At 40.9% G+C, this 16,497-nt stretch overlaps 1 protein-coding gene across 2 annotated transcripts in view; it reads left to right on the top strand.

The window, feature by feature from the left end:
- The window catches only part of Ror2 (receptor tyrosine kinase like orphan receptor 2), a 48,750-nt gene extending 47,535 nt beyond the window's left edge, over nt 1-1,215 (top strand). For both annotated transcript variants that reach the window (XM_010607608.3, XM_010607609.3), the window contains exon 10: nt 1,106-1,215. The gene's annotated coding sequence lies outside the window, so the exon portion shown is untranslated. The remainder of the gene's footprint in view (nt 1-1,105) is intronic.
- Nucleotides 1,216-16,497: the final 15,282 nt, after the last annotated feature.

Consider the following 16,497-nt stretch of genomic DNA (forward strand, 5'->3'; position numbering starts at 1 on the left):
TAAAATCAGGATGGCCCACACTCCCTGTGGGAGGAAGCTCAGTGACTGGGTTAAGATTAGCAGCCTGTCTTCTCCCCAGCGTCATAGAAGGAAGTACAGTAAGGGTGAAACTGCAGCTTCTCATCTCCCCTGGTCTGAAGAGGAGCCTAGTCTGTCTCTAATCTGGTATACCTGGTGGTTTAACTGTTCTGCAGAGACCTGAGAGTAAATAATGAGAAATATCCCCAGAAGCAGTACCTCAGCCACTGTAGTTGGCCCTAGCTTATCCCCCAGGGGCAATGGGACACTGCAGGCCACCAATGGCACCTCAGCACCAGAGTGGTGAAACTGCCCCAAAAAGCCCAAGATTCAGGGCACCTCCTCCTGTCCCTATCCCTCCCCTTTCCTCCACCTCCCCTCCCCTCCCCAACCAGTCCCTTTTGTAGAGTGAGGGAGATTTTGTCTGGGGGATTTTTTTTTTTTTTTTTTTTTTTTTTTTTTTTTTTTTTTTTTTTTGCTAAATATAGCATCTGTCAGCATTCATTCTAATTGCAAAGCCATGACACATGTGCAGGAAGATAACTGAACTCTTTAAGGTCCCTGTGATTGAACACCTGTGGCTCACCAAGGAAGTCCAGAAACACTAGAGCTAAGCTGCACTAAAGGTCACTGATAAGTCTGACCTTGTTTGTAGCCACACAAGAGGGCATTTCACAGCTGCTGAGTGACTCCCAAGGTATCACCAAGCAGCACATGCCTCTGGTACTTCTGTTTCAAGGGAAATACTAACTCTTGACACCATCTGTCAGGCACAGCCCGGGGGAAGCTTTCATTGCTGACTTAAGTGAGTTGCTAAATGCTCCAATGTACAAGAGCTTCCCACTAACTGGGAGATTCCCTTGGTTCTCTTGAAATGGAAACACTTTAAATTGACCCACTTTATTTTTATTTTATTCCTTTTTAATTAATTTTAATTTAGGCACATTAATGGGGTATCAATTTGCAGAATGTTTAAATCAGGTTCAACATACTTATTTCTAAGCATTTATCACTACTAAAAACTTCAAAATCTTTTCTTCTGGCTTTTTGAGATGTGTGGTACATTATTACCATCTCTTCTCTGCAGAAGCTGTGTTTGTGAGCCTATGCGTGCTGCTGGGTATCAAACCCGCACTCTACCTCTTTGTTAAATCCCCATGTCGGTGGTGTTTGTAACAAGCCTTACACAAGCTTTAATTCTATGTGAGTATCTCTTAAAAGGAAATGTAATAATCTTTTTTGAGATGAACTATTTAAGGGGGAATTGTGTCAAGCTTAATTTGCTTCCAAGTACTATCTCTGAATTTCTAGCCACAGCTAGGCCCTGCAAACTCTAAGATCCCTTCCACCACCCACCCCACTCCTACTTTTTCCCTCCTAGTTCTCCAACATAGCAGAGACTGTAAATATTCAACAGTACTGGAAACTTGATAATTGGCCCTGGAAGAAAAAGAGTAATGCTTTAGGTTTACCTGATACCAGCTCAAAGAAGGACATTGTCTCATTGTTAACTATTTAAAATTAGGATGGTAGACTACTTCATCTTTCTTTTTCAATTTAACTTTATTTAGTTACCAAATAGCAAATACATTCTGTCATTCAAAGGTAAGACAGAAGTTCCATCCATTATTCCCTAAGACACCTCCACCTCCCCTTCAAATAACTACTGTTACTTGTTTCTTGAAGATCTTCCCAGAGTGTCTTTAGGCCTAAAAAAGTAAGTATATGTTCTTAAATTTATTGCTTTTTTTTTTTTTTTGCACACATGGTAGCCGGCCCATACTGTCTTCTGCTTTTTCCCTACTGAGCAGCACATTTTGTTCATGGCAGAAGCTCTGGATCTGCCTGTGTCCCGTGGCATTGGTGGCTCATACCAGGTAAATTAGCTTTCCTATCCCTGGGACAAAACACCAAATGCCCAACTGAAAGGAGGACAGTTTTATTTTGGCTCAGAGTTTCAGTAGGTTCAGTCCATTGTTGGCTGGCTCCAAGGCAGATGCAGCATGATAGAGGGGTTTGGGTGGAGGGGAACTGCTTACTGCATGGTGGTTAGGAAACAGAGAGAGGGGAGCAGGAGCTAAGGGCAAGAATTGGCTCTTCCAATTACTCTGTTTTATGTTGCTTTAACAAAACAAGGTGGGGTGCTTTATAAAGTAGGTTTATTTGGCTCATAGCTTCAGTGGCTGGAAAGTCCAGACAACTGTGCCTGTGCCTGGTGAGGGCTCTCTGGTTGTCTTACACCATGGCGGATGGTGTTATACAGCAAGAGCACAAGCAAAAGAGAGGTAACATGGCTGGAGCAGAAGCAAGAGAGTATGCTGAGGAATCCTGCAAAAATACTGGGAGAGCCAGGCCTGCTTTAGATATGAATTCTAAGACAACAATCCACTCTCAAGAGAGCTAATCCATTTGGCAAGATCTACCCCTCTCAGGGAGACAGCACTAACCCACTCATGAAGGTGGAGCCCCATAACCTTCTCACCTTCCACATACAGGTACACCTTTTACAGGTCCTCACTCCTCAATACCATGATGTTGGCCACCAAGCTTCCAGTACATGAGCCTTTCAGGGACAAATCACATATCCAATGTAAAGGCATCCATATACAGGAAAGGTTAGGATCGCTCCTTCAGTGAATTCTCTTCTGAGACCACACTACCTGCCCTCCCCAAACCTGATCCTCCCTAGCATGAAACTCTTTCTGTCCACCTTCTCTCCCATCTGCTTCAGCTCCTTCTGCGAACTCCACCTCAGCTCTTCACTTCCCCCTAGGACCCAGGGTGCTAATGCCTTTCCCTGGCTGATGTTGGCCCTTCTTGACCGACACCCCAACTCCTCCCCACCTGCACTCCAGCCTCTCTTCTTGCCAGCTTTGCTTCTGTATGCTCTGTTTTACAGACTCTCTGAATGCCATGTGTTTATGAAGAGCTCATCTACAAACCTACGTGGGATTTACAAAGTGTGTACCAAGAAGAACATGGCACTATGGAGAAGCAAGAAGTCTCCCTGGCTGAATAGGAACCTGCACTAGACCGCATTCTAAATTTCTTTGAAATAAATACAGTATTAACATTGTTGCTTCACTTCTGGCCTCATTTTTGAGCGTTTTCCGGTTTTTGTAAAAGCTATTCCTAACACAGGTCAGGATGGGGGAGTGGTCAGAGACTCAGGCTAGGAAGTTTCCACTGCGAGGCCAGTGATCTCAGAAGGGTGCATGATACTTTATTTTGGTGTTCTCTCTCACTCTCTCTCTTTCTCCTCACCCCCATTTGTTCCTTCTCTCTTCCTCTTCTTCCACCTTCACCATCCCTTTCCCTCCTTCCTTCTTCTCCTCCTCCTTATCCTTTCCACCTCCCTTCTCCTCCTCTTCTTTCTTCTTGCTTTCAGGTAAATGTTCAAGTTTTAATTATTATCCAATAAGGGGAACTTCTAGTTACTTAAATCACTTTCTGTATGGATTTCATTGGCATAACATTAATAATGAGGTTTCTTTTCCACAAAATACAATTGACCATGTTAATTTTATGAGGGAAAGTGATCTGATAAGAGCTTAGTTTATTATGTAAGTCCTATAAATATTCATTACACATGTTGCATTCTCTTTTAATAAATTTCATTAACTTGATTATCCCTTGGGGAAATTTTTTGGTAAAATAACTTCAAATATAAGAAAAGACCAATCTCTTCCTCATATGCACAAGAAAACCAGAGTGCTTATTAGAAAAGCTCAGTTGTTAATGTGTTATGCTAACACAGTTATTGAGAATAGCACTTATGGATTTAATTGTGTGCGAAATGCTCTATTCCACGTGCAAATATACAGCATTCCAGATCAGGCCACCAAGACTGCAAGCATATACTCTCTGTGCTGATCCTACGAGAGATGACTGGATGGTTTTGGATGACAGACACCCATCTCACCCTGCTGGGAGCCTGGAAGAAGGAAGAGCTGAGGACCATACATACATGCAGGGAAGGGCATTCTCCACTGCCATACTCAGTTCCCTGGAGAAAAACAAAACTGAGTAGGCTGTGGGGATTCCTTGGCCCAAGTGGGTAGTTTAAACAATCCAGTAAAGGAAAGCCTCTCCTTTTCATCACAAAAATTACTAAGCCTAAGAGATATCTGGAAAGGTTCATATCCTGCCTTCAGTGGGTGAGAGTTCTTCATTCCTTTAACAGGTAATAGAAATGTGTAGCTTATGGTAACACAGGAAGCCTGCTTGTGTGAGAATATGACAAAACGTAAAGACTTCACTATCACTATTAAACACATCCCTGAAAACTCAAGCTCTGGTTAGTGAACTTAGAGTCTCAGGGTCATAGAGCGTCTGAGTGTTCCATGATGAGGAGCCAACCTTAGGCACAGGGTTGTCTGTGCAGGAAACCAGTGTCCTCCTTGGGCTCTGAGAGCCCAGCTAAGCAGCAGAAGGGACCAGTTCTCAGACTTTGCAGTCCTGGGGTCTCTGACAAGCAAAGAACTAAGGTGCTATGAAATGAATGCTAACTTACCAATCTAGAAGGCCCCTTAGCTCTCTCTTTTTCTGAAAAATCATTTTAGTTCATAGGAAAATGAGAGGACAGCTGCAAGGGACACCAGTTTAAAGGGTGGACATCAGTATAAATAAGGAGAGAAGTTGCCTGCACAGTAAAAGTCAGACTGCTGAGTTGTCTCCCAGGGTGTGGCCCTTCAGGTTATGCTCCTGTCCTTCCTATTTACTGCCTGTCTCCGGCCCAGACTAGGTACCCACAAATAAGTGAGAAATAGAAAGTGGGCTGAGGACTTGTGGCTTTGTGAGACAGGTTGTCTATATTTGATGCCCAACAAAATCCTGGTGAGGCTAGCACCTTCACTTCCCTCCCTTATCCTGCAGGTCTGACTCTCAGCCAGCTGTCTAAAGACTTAATCAGCCCACTGCAGGATGAAAGGTAGCAAGGAAGGGGGACCAAGACATCTATCTTACCTTTTCCTAAGAGGTCACTTAAGGATGTGTACCAGCACACAGGAGAGGCAATCGTGACAAAGGACAAGATAAGAAAGCTTCCTAAAAATGTTTTGTGGGCTTTTAATCCAAGCTTTCTAACTCAAAGTAGCTCCTGTCTTTCTCCTTCCTCCACATCTTCCTTTAGCCTACAAAGTGGCCAAAACGCTGACAACCACACACACAAGACGTATACATCACACAGTGTGGGCTCCTGATAAACCAGTCCACTAATAACCATAGCACCACCATGAGCCAGTTATCTTCCAAGCACATGGTACTATGGTGGGGGGCACTTCAGATCCAAACCATAAAACCAGTGCCTGATGCCCAAAAGGACAGGAACTGTTCTTATGCGTTCTTATGTTCAGGCTTTCTACTGAGGATGAGCATTTTTCTTATGTTTATTAATTGTTTGAAATGTATGCTCACTGATGGGGTAGGAGAGAAAGAACGGGAGTGGAGAGATGGCTGGTGTGGGGGAGTGAAGGGAAGGCTAGTGACAGATGGGGACCATGCCTTATTCTATCCATTCTTTCTTTCTAATCCAACTCTCAGCTTGCTTGCTCTCTAGGCAAACTGACTTCCCCAGGCACTCTTTACCACCATGGACATCCTTGATGAAACTCAAGTGCAAAGTGCAGAGAGACACCAGCTCTGGGCACTGGCCTTCGTAGAGGTCAACTGGAACATGGTGGTGACTATAAGTTGCACTTTACAAGAACATATTATGCTCCTTCAGCACACTATGCTCCGGTACTGTAAATCTTAATAATCTTAGCTGGCTGGATGTATGTAAAATGGCTCCTCAATGATACTGTTAAATTTACATTGTCATTTTAGTTTTAATATGCATATCCCTGGTTACTAGAGAGGGTAGGTAAATACTTCTTCAGTTTTTGTACATTGGTGTTTCTTTTCCATGAATTTAGTTTTTGTATATATTGTCCATTTCTACTGAGTAGTTTCTTTTTTTTTAATTACTTTGTAGGAATTCTTTACATGTTCTAGATACTAATCCTTAGTTGGTCAGATGAATTAAAAATATCTTCTAATGTATAAATTTTTACTTCAAATTATCTTTTCCACAAAATCTTTTATTTATAATACAGTGGAAATTATCAGATTTTCCAGTAGAAGCAAAACATGCCTTTTGTTGAATATTGATGTTCTTTACGTACCCAATGATACTTTTATTGATTAAAAACTCTGCAGAAAATTGGAATTGATGATCTTTATCTTAACTTGATAAAGGCTATCTATGAAAAACCAACAGCCAACATCATACTAAATGTTAAAAAACTGAAAACATTCACACTTAAATCAGGAACAAGATAAAGGATGTCCGCTATCACTACTCCTGTTCAATACAGCTCTGGAAACATTAGCCATAGCAATTAGACAAGAGAAAGAAATAACAGCAATAAATATAGGAAAGGAAGAAGTTAAACTGTCATTATTTGCTGACAATATGATACTCTACAAAGAAGACCCAAAAGACTTCTAGACTTAATTGATAGAGTCAGTAGAGTAGTTGGATACAGGATCAACATTGAAAAATCAAGAGCCTTCTTGTACACAAATAACAGACTCACTGAGAGTGAAATTAGGGAAACAATGCCATTCATACTAACATCCAGAAAAAAAAAGAAATATCTCGGAATCATTTTAACAAAAGAAGCAAAAGACCTCTACATTGAGAACTACAACACACTGGAAAAAGAGATCAAAGAGAATATATGAAAATGGAAAGATGTCTCTTGTTCCTGGATAGGAAGAACCAATATTATGAAAAAGGCCATACTTCCAAAGCTGCTGTATAGATTCATTGCAATCCCTATTGAAATCTGGACAGTATATTTCACAGAATTTGAGAAAACAATCCAAAAATTAATTTGGAACCAGAACAGACCTAGAATAGCAAAAGCAATTCCTGACAACAGAGACATGGCAGCGGGTATCACAATCCCCAACTTGAAACTATGTTACAAAGTCTCTGTGATAAAACAGTATGGTACTGGCAAAGAAATAGACCAGAGGGTCAGAGGAATAGATTAGAAGATGCAGAAAAAACTTCAGGTATACTCAGCTACCTCATCTTTGACAAAGGAGCCAACCATCCTCACTGGAGGAAACACAGCTTCTTCAATAAATTGTGTTGGAAAAACTGGATTTTAACTTGCCAAAGGTTAAAACTAGACCCCTATCTTTCACCATGCACTAAAATAAAATCCAAGTGGATTAAAGATCTAAATATTAAAACAGAAACACTAAATTTTTTGGAAGATATACTAGGTAGAACCTTGAAGATATTGACATAGGACAAGACTTTATGAACAAATCCTCAGTAGCATGGGAACTAGCACAAAGAATCAACAACTGGGATCTCATCTTACTAAAAAGCTTCTGTACTGCAAAAGAAACCAGCAACAGAACTAAGAGACAACCTACAATGTGGGAAAAAATTTTACCAGCTGCTCCTCAGACAAAGGACTATTATCCAGAATATATAAAGAACTCAAAACAATCAGCCCCCAAATATAAAGACCCAATTCAAAAACGGGCATCTGAAATAAACAGATATTTCTCAGACAAAGACGTGAAAGCAGCAAATAAACATATGAAAAAGTGTTAAACATCCCTGGTCATTTAAGAGATGTAGATGAAAACAACACTGAGATTCCACCTCAATCCAGAAAGCATGGCTGCTATCAAGAAATCAACCAATAAGAAATGCTGGCAAGGCTTTGGGAAGAAAGGAGCCCTTCTCCATTGTTGGTGGGAGTGCACACTGGTGAAACCACTGTGGAAATCAATATGGGGATACCTAAAACAACTAGGATTAGAGGTTCTATTTGGCCCAGCTATTCCACTGCTGGTCATTTAAGAGATGCAGATGAAAACAACACTGAGATTTTACCTCACCCTACAAAGAATGGCTTCTATCAAGAAATCACACAATAAAAAATGTTGGTGTGGGTGTGGGGAGAAAGGAACCCTTCTCCATTGTTGGTGGGAGTGCAGACTGGTGCAACCACTGTGGAAATCAATATGGAGATACCTCAAAGAACTAGGACTAGAGATTCCATTTGACCCAGCCATCCCTCTGCTGGGTATCATTCCCAAAAGAATTAAAAGAATCATATCACAGTGATATATGCACAGCTATGTTTATAGTGGCACAGTTGCAATAGGTAAATCTTGGGAACAGCCCATTTGCCCATCAGTTGGAAATTGGATAAAGAAGATGTAGTTTTTCTATAAAATGGAATACTACTCAGCCATAAAGGATGAGAAATTAGATTCATTTATAGGAAAATGGATACATATTGAGGATATACTCCTAAGTGAAATAAATAAGTCACACATGTGTAAATACCGAATAGTTTCTCTGGTGTAAAAAGCTATAATAGTACATAAGATCCTAATGAGATAATTGACCATGTGAAATAGGAAGAAAAAGGCTAAAGGTGTGGGGAAAATGGGAAGGGTAGGGGAAAGGCAATAAGGGAAAATAAAAAAATATGAGAAAATGAAAAAATGGAAATAAAGCATTTGTAAATGGGGAGAGGAGGAGGGGGTGAAGGGAGGGCATGGACAAGGGGGAAAAAAATAAGAACCAAGACCTGTCATGTAAAGGTACAAGATCCCAATAATGCATGTAATTGTACTGTGTACCTAAAATGTACCGATAAACTCAATAAAAGAAAAAAATAAAGAATTAAAAGAATCATGCCACAATCATATATGTTCACTCATGTTTATAGCAACACAGTTTGCAATAGCTAAAACTTGGAAACAGCCCAATATCTCATCAACTGGAGACTGGATAGAGAAGATGTGGGTTTTTTAAAAAATAAAATGTGGTACTACTCAGACATAAAGAACAAGAAGCTAGAGACATTTATAGCTAAGTGGATGCACATGAGGCCATACTCTTAAGTGGTATTAGTAAGACACACTTGTAAATACTGAAGAGTTTCTCTGATATGAAAAACTAAATGTGTATATAAGGATCAAAATCTATAATTGTTATTGTGTACTAGGAAGAAAAGGTCTAAAAGAATAGGGGAAGTGGGAGGGGTAGGGGAAAGGTAAGAAAGCAAAAGAAAAAAAATGAGAAAAGGAAAAACATGGAAACAATGTCTGTGTAAACAGGGAAGGGTGGAGGGGGTGAAGGGAGAGCTGGGGAACGGGGAAAAATAAGAACCAAGATATGTCATGTAAAGTTGCAAGATCCCACTGATGAATGTAATTTTGTTCTATACCTAAAATGTATCAATAAATTTTTAAAAAATAAAGTTTGGGTTTCACATTTATATCTTTAATGCATTTTGGAATACATTTTTTGTGTCTGTGGTATGAGGCAGGAAAATGAATGTACAATAACAAATTTTCTTTAGGATAGTCAGCTTCTCAAGTGTTGGTGTTTCTGTGACACACTGTCATGTTTATGCACGAGGCATGGGAAGTCTGTTTCCAGGCTATTATACCCACTAGTTGATTTATCTAAACATATTTTAGAACAAATGTCTCCTTAAAAACCATTATTTTCTATTTTAATATTTTATTTTCATGTTATACACTGTACATGTGTGTAAACACATTAATTTAGGTTGAGATATTACATTTTGAATGAAAATAAATGAGTCCTAATTTATCAGTCTAGTTACTCTGGGTGGTAGAGCTGAAGAGAGAGAAATACCATCTTTTCTTTGTGCCTCTGAGTACCTTGTAAGGCCACATAATCTTGCAGTTTTCTCTCACTTCCAATACTGTCCTCAAGAGGAATCAGACTATTTGAGGATTATCCTTCTAAGTAACCAATGAGGAAATAGTTGATTGTTGAACAGTTTACTCTCATCTACAAAATGAGATTTTTCTTAGCAGGTAAGACATAATATTGCAAGACTTAAGAGTTTTTTAATCATCTATCCTGTTGTTTGTTTTCTTTTATTGTTCCCTAGGATTTCTTAACTGGGTATCTATCCATGAAATTTTGCCTTGCAGACCTTTGAAATGTAGAGCAATCTACCCACGTATTCAAAATTTATATAGGAGAATCACTGCATTCAATTATATGGTGCATCCTAGATTAGTTTTATTGTGTGAAACGAGATGTACTTGAGAAATATTCACTATGTCTTTCCTTTTCCTACTTTGTTTTTGGGAATTCAGTGTGAGTACAGGGGTGGCAGAGAGACCCTAAAGTGTTCTCTCTCTAAGATTCCCCACCTCCAGCATTCACACCTTTGAATGACTCCCTCCTTGTAATGTGGTAGGCCTGTGGCAAAGGCTATGAGGTGTCATTCCCATGATAGGGTGCTTTGTACTCAACTCTATCACAGCATCCTTACCCTAGTCCCCTCTCCATTTCAGGCTTTGAAGAAGCAGCTGCCAGAGTCCTAGACAGGAAATTATACAAATTCTGTCTATGATCTGAGTGACTTTTCAAATCAAGCTCTGAAGAGACCAAAGCCTTGGTGACATGATTTCAGCCTGCAAAACCCCAGTCAATCCTGCTGAGCAGTTCCAGGACTTCACAAAGAAGCTGTGCGATAATAAAAATGTGTATTGTTTTAAATTGCAATTTTTGTAGTAATTGTCAGTGGAAAACAATACATTAATTTACAGATTATTTCTGAAGTCACTTTCCTGGATAAAGTATTTATTGTTGGAATGTTCCACAGTTCCATCAAGTTTGTATTTATTCACATAAGAGATGTGAGAATGTTTGTTAATTCTCCCCCTGGGCCTTCTGCCTTAACTTTGACAAGAAGGCTTTCCAATGGTTCCAAAACATACACTCATTTCTGATTTCCCTGCCTACATTTTATTTGCTCACAAGGTCAGGTCCCTTGAGCCTGCAACTCTGGGAGTGGAGGACTGTCTTTCTAGTTCACTGCTGCAGCCACAACATCTAGTGAGGGCTCAATACACAGTAGGATCGATACATCCTTGTTGAAAAAAAAATGAAATACATGAACAAAGAGCTCTCTATGTATTCTTATTGTTGTTATCACAATTCTTTGTTTCAGTGTTGTTCATTTGAACCTTGAATGTCCCCAAAGCCTGTGTGTTGAAGGCTTGGCCCCCAGCCTGTGCTGCTCTTGGGAGGTGGTAGAACCTTTAGCAAATGACACTTAGTGGGAGAAAGTTGGCTCACTGGGGCCTGTGCCCTTTAAGGAGACACTGGGACCCAGCCCTTTCCTGTCTTTCTCTGCTTCCTAGGATGCCATGAAGTGGGCAGCCTCCTCTACTACGTGCTCTTGAAATAATGGGCTGCCTCCCCACCGGCCCAAAGCAACAGAGCCAACCAACGATGGATGGAAACCTCTGAAACTATGAGCCAAAATAGTGCTTTCTTCTTCATAAATTAATTATTTTGTCACACGGTGGGAAACTAATTAATATGTCCAGGCTCTTTGATAGGCATCCTGTGTGTTTTAGCTGCACCAGCACATAAAACAACCTTTCAAACAGGTAAGTGGCATGGCATCAGCCTCTTCAACAAGCAGGAAAGCCAAGGTCCCGATTGTATTGATTGCCCAACATCTTCTCTATATAAAACATTTAAACACACACATACATATACATGTATATATCAGTATACTTCAGTGAAATTTATACACACATTATATAAATATATTGATATATATTTTGGGGGCTCTGGGGATTGAACACAGGGCCTCATGCAGGCTGGGCAGTCTCTGTAACACTGAACCATACCTCCAGCCCCGTTTATGTGAAGTATATTTAGTAAAAAGACTGAGATGCTCTTCTGTGCACCCTGCGGTCTTCCTGCGCCACTTCAGTGGGTCTGAGCTTTGTTTCCCTCCTCTCTTGGACCGTGCGAGCACCGCTGTGGGCTGCAGGTGGCGCTCGAGGACTGCCCCACCTGGTTCCCTGCGCTGCGCCAGAGGGATGTCCAATTGTGAACGAGTCTTCGCTTATGAAAATACTGAGTGTGACTAGTGCTCGCACACGCTAAATTTCTAGTAGCAATTGAGAAACGTCTGTGCAGACCCAGGCAGAGAGTTTTGCTCCGCTCGGCTGCTGCTGGAAGGAGAGGGGACCGGACGAGCTCCTGTTTGCGCAGTCTTAGCCTTGGGCCTCGACGCGGCCCACCACATCCTGACGAGGGCGCTCCTGTCACTGCGCCTTTCACGGAGAAGCAGCTGCAGGCCCAGGAAGAAAACGTCTGCAAAAAGCAGAAGCCCTCTGGGGGCGTCCACCTAGGTGCCTGCCAGCCCCACCCCAAGAAGATTCCTGAATGGATAAGAGGAAGCAGCGACCGCCCTGCAGTTTGCCAGTTTGCTCCTGTTCCTGCTGCCTTCCTTTTTTTTTTTTAATCACTCAAAACAATGGAAGTGAGCACACACCTCGTTTTAGGTGGTGAGAACCAGGAAGCGCAGGTCACTGGTGTCCCCGCCCATGGTCGGTCCCCTCCTGTGGAGTGGGAGGTGGCTTGGCAGTCAGTGGGGGTAACCACCATCCTTAACCTGGGGGAAGGGCAAGGATGTGCTGCCTGAGTGTCAGGGGGAGGGCAGAAGTGTCACTGAAGTCCCCTATATTGTCAGTAATGTCTAGGACATGGTAAAGAACCAGCCCTAGAAAATATTAGATTCCATTAGACTTGATAGGCGAGCAAGGTTTGAAATGCTACCTGTTTGATGAGACCGCAAGGCCAGAAGGAATAGATTTTAACTCTGATTTCTGTAGAACTTCATGACAAAGCTGGGGAGGGGAATGGAGTGTGACACTGACCCTTCCTCCAAAGCTAAGAGGAGAGTGGATCGCCTTTCCCAATCCTCCACTCTGCTACAGTCTGCCTGACAGGAAGGCTAATGGCTAGAACATCCTCTTTTTGCATCACATAACCCAAATTAGTCAGTTCTAGTAAATTTAGAAATTTACCAGGAGACTGACTCTTTTTTTTTTTTTATTGAATCCATATGCTTGCCACAAGCTAACAGAAGTCATAATAAAATAATGAATGAGACAAAAACTACAAATTGAATTAACACTAATTTTAGTTGTAAAAAAGCCACAACTTGTCATTTGCATGATGAAGAAATGTGTATCGAGATAGAATTCTATGACTGACCGGTTGGAATGAAGTTGAAAAACCTCTGCCCGTGACATCTTTGTCAAGTATCTGAAGTGGATGTGTTGTTTTAAGGCTTGGAATCACTCTCACAGGAGACCAGGGAGTATTTATAACTTCATTGCTGAGTGGTCTATTTGAAACTGTTGATACGGCTAAACCTTTTCAACAGAAGGACTTAGAACTGCAGGGACGCTTTTAACCTCACAAATTCTGCCATTGATAGGCTTCCACCCACATCTTTTCCAGTGTCTCTGCCTTAGCACTTCTTTCTCACAGAGCCCATTCTGATATTTTCATCATAAAAAAACATGCTGGGGGAGCCAGAGCCCACTCCCTTAGCGTACTGAAGGCAAGGCCTCTTTACAGTGTTGTTTTTGGTTAGAAAGTGCTCCACTGCTGTTGAACTAAAATTTGAGATGAATTTAATAACAACCCAGGGGATGCATAGACCTCATTTCCTTCTATTTCTATGCTCAAGAGAGTTTTCCTATATGCTTATTAGGACATGGAAGAAAATCACTTAGTTATCAAAATTCAGGAGTTGGATAGCTCAAATATAATGTTTAAAATCTTGTAGGCCTGTGTGTTTCTAGAAGTATGCAGAGATTTATAAGCTATCATATTATTCCTCCTCAAATATTTGGAAGGTGTAAATTTATTACTGAGCCAGGGAACTTGGCCAGATGCTAAGAATTCACTGGTCAAACAGCACAACTTGTGTTTCTGGAGCTTGCACCTCAAAAGAGCCTATCAATCAAACAACCTCAGAGTGGAGGAAAGTTGGTAACAGAGGGTGCCTTGGGGTTTAGGAGAAACAAGAAATAGACCAGAAGTCTGGAATTAGACCAGGCTCCCCAGGAGGGAGCAGTAGCCTGACATAGGGATAGTCATCAATTATTTTAGACATGGGACTGATACAGTACTCCTGTGCTAGGGTGAATCAGGCCACTTACAGAGAATATATTCTATATGAAAACATCCAGGAAGATAGTGCTATCTTTTCTCAGGTCTATCTAGCAAACTAAGTCATTTGGGCACAAATAACTTGGCTTTCTGGTTTGTTCTTTAGCTGTAACTTAAATTCTTTAAAGGACAGTTTTGGCAGCTGCCTCACTATGGTGGAATGTATTTTGCTCTGTGTAGTTTTGTAGGGCTACTGTGCCAAAGTACAACAAACTTGGGTGGCTTAAACAATAGAAATTTATCTTCCCCCTACCCATGCTAGAGGCTGGAAGTCCAAGATCAAGTGTGGACAGGGTTCATTGCTGCTGAGGTTTCCTTCTTGCTTAATAGACAGCATTTTCTCTGGGTTCTTATGTTGTCTTCCCTCTAAATATCTGTTCTAATTTCTTAACGGACACTAGTCCTATGGAATTAGGGCCATCTTAAAGACCTTATTTAACTTAATTACCTCTGTGGAGACCCTATCCGATACTATAGTCACATTTGGAGGCACTGGAGGTTAGACTAGGGAGTATTGGGTCAATAATTTTCCTACAATGTTGCTATAACAGAATTTTGAAACAAAGAAAGAAGAAATTTTCTCTTGAAACTTTGGGAGCACCGCCAGTCTAATTTAATTTAATTCATTTACTAGTGTCTCTGGACACAATGTACTCGGCTAGAGAGAAGCCTGTTGTTACTGAATTACAAAATATTCCTCTCCTACCCTCAACTTCTTTCTGTGTTTCCAGTAAGGAAAAAAGAACACTTCTGGGCATGTTTACCTTTTATCTTAAAAAAAAAGAAAAGAAAAGAAATGGAATCAGACATAGTAAAGCCAGGTCATGTTCCCAGCATCAAATGTACCTGAACCAGAATGTGGGGGTGAGAGGAGAGGGGTGACTCAGTCAAGACCACTGACATATATGTGATGAGAAGGATGTTATTTTAAAAACTGCTCATGCTTTTTATTGAACTTAAAACTCACACATTGCCTTAAAGAGTTCTTTATCTAATTTCATTCTCACTTACATCATATTCTCTTACATAAAAACAACTCTCCAGACCAGAATTTTTTCATTCTGACGTCTGTCCAAAAATGCTCCCTGTGCAACTTGGAGGCATAAATGCTTGTTTTAATGCCACCACTTCCTTCTTCCTGCTGTCACATTCTTATAGAACAGGCAAGTGAAAAGAAAACATTCCTCCTGGGAGCCCACGAGATGCAACGTATTTCTCTGTCAAGTGATTTGCTAGATTTACATAACTGGTAGTAAACAGACACAGACGTGCTCTGTGATCAGGAAACTCGACTGTGCTCTGTGTTTAAAAACTTCAGTCTGCTTTCTAAAGAAGGAGAGCCAACTCAAGTCAGAGTGCATTGACCCCTCATCAGTGGGAACCATCAGTGTAAAGAATAGCTTCAAGATGTATCTTTGGAAATAGTAGGCGGCAGGGTCAGAGCACCTGACCTGGTCAACACAGCACGCATGTGCAGGAGTTCAGAGTCCAGCGACTATAGTGGGGAACTGGAAGAGGCTGAATGTACTGCAGTGGTGTGGTGTGATAGGAAAAAGAATATTGGACAAAGAGTGACAGAAGGAGGCAGGACTTTATTATTAACCCGTGGTATACAGAGCAGGAAGCCTCTGATCCCAAAAGCTTCATTAAGTGTCCAGAGCTAAGTTTCCCTGAGATCTTTTATTTCTTTGAGACCAGAAATTATTTGCACCATAGTCACTGAATATTCTAAATAATTGGGTAAGAGAATCATCTTCATTTAATGTCTCTATGAACATTAATGGGAAGTTACAGAAAAATCAACAATTTCATCCCAAAAAGTCTCTGAAAAAAGCAAAAAGCAAAGCAAAATGTAGCCAATATAATTCTGAAAAGTAAATAAAGATTTATTTTCCTTAGCAGAAGCAAAACATACTATAGATATTGTACTTCTGGGGTTCTTTCCAATGACTAAAAGTCCTACAAATTATAACTAAAAAAACCCAGAAAGTGCACAGAAGTGAAGTCAGATTTGGGACTCAAGGAATGAGTTGGAGGTGAGTTCACTCTTGCCTCAGATATGTTTTAGATTTTTTACTGGAGAAATCTGCAATCTCAACTAGATAAGAAAAATTCCACAAAATTCCCTCACCCAGAGGACCAGGAAAAGGAGGGCCTAGTAAGAAAGAACACATCCAGATCATACTGGTCTATGCTAACCGGGTGCTAGGGGAAAATCTGTGGCTCTACCCTCACATCACAGGAGGCTAAGAAGTACCTTTAACTCACGGTGCCCCACATCTCTACTGGGGTGGTGTCAGAATTTGGACTAAGTGGACATAGTGGCACACACATAATGCCAGCATCGAGGAGGCTGATGAATAAGAAATGGAAGTTTGAGGTCAGCTTGGGCTACATAGGGTAACCTATCTAAAAAAAAAAAA

This window comes from Fukomys damarensis, unplaced genomic scaffold, assembly GCF_012274545.1.
Source record: "Fukomys damarensis isolate Sample0158 unplaced genomic scaffold, DMR_v1.0_HiC HiC_scaffold_27, whole genome shotgun sequence".
NCBI classification, from domain to species: Eukaryota; Metazoa; Chordata; class Mammalia; order Rodentia; family Bathyergidae; genus Fukomys; species Fukomys damarensis.